The sequence below is a fragment of the Austrofundulus limnaeus genome, unplaced genomic scaffold (genome assembly GCF_001266775.1).
Source record: "Austrofundulus limnaeus strain Quisiro unplaced genomic scaffold, Austrofundulus_limnaeus-1.0 Scaffold327, whole genome shotgun sequence".
NCBI lineage: Eukaryota > Metazoa > Chordata > Actinopteri > Cyprinodontiformes > Rivulidae > Austrofundulus > Austrofundulus limnaeus.
Window position 1 is genome coordinate 209,169 of NW_013952729.1, and position 1,175 is coordinate 210,343.

Below are 1,175 nucleotides of genomic sequence, written 5' to 3' on the forward strand. Positions count from 1 at the left end.
GAAACGTTTCATTAGAGAAGAACCCGTCCAGAAGACCTATACAATTTTTTTCTTTTTGATTTTTTACCTGGATTACTGAGATGCATCAGGACAGACAGGTCGTTTTGGGTGGGCGATTCAAGAGGAAACAGAGAAATATCAAATACAAAATCTAACAATAAGTCCAATGTTACYRCTGTCAGTAATACCTCCCTGGATTCCACCAGAAGCTACAGWTGATTTGACATTAATGGAAAAGAAAAGAGATACATCATTCATTTTCATCTCACATACAGTGCAGGATTATATAAACAGTTATTATCAGTACATTCAAATATATACAGATGCTTCAAAATCAACAGAGGAAATAGGAGTTGCATTTATAGTTCCAGAACTTCAAATAAAAGTAGGTAAAATAATCACTGACAATTTATCAGTTTATACAGGAGAAATGATTGCTGTATTACTAGCCATACAGTGGGTGGAAGAAGTAAAACCTATAAAAACTATAATCTGTTCAGACTCAAGCTCAGTTTTAATGAGTTTAAAAAACAATCACTAAGACAGCAGGCCAGACATTTTACTAGAAATTAATCACACATTATTCAGAATACAAAGGATGGGGTTAACTGTTGTTTTTCTCTGGGTACCAGCACATWTAGGGGTGAGAGGAAATGAAAAAGCAGATAAAATGGCAAAGAAAGCAGTTCAAAGTGAGATTAACATCATAATTAAGACAAGTAAATCTGAAGCAAAAAGCATGATTAAAGGAAGATTGAAGAAAGAATGGCAGAAGAGATGGGAGAGAGATAATAAAGGGATGTGGTTTTACAAGATCCAAAGGGTGGTGGGAGAAACGAGAGCTGGAAAAAGGAGCAGAAAAGAAGAAAGAGTGATAACACGGTTGGGAATTGGACACACAGGATTTAATTTTACACTTTTTTGCAATACAAAAACACAATACAGGGAAATGTGATTACTGTGGACAAAATGAAACCATAGAACATGTTATGAAAGAATGTCAGAAGGACAAACAAGAGAGACAATTGATGATAAAACAGTTCAGACACATTAAGGAAAGGTTTGACATAATAGATTCATTACAAATGAATTTAGGGAGTAAACATATGCAAATCATAATACGATTTTTGAAAAAGACAAAATTGTTTAACAGAATTTGAGTTGATAGTGTTATT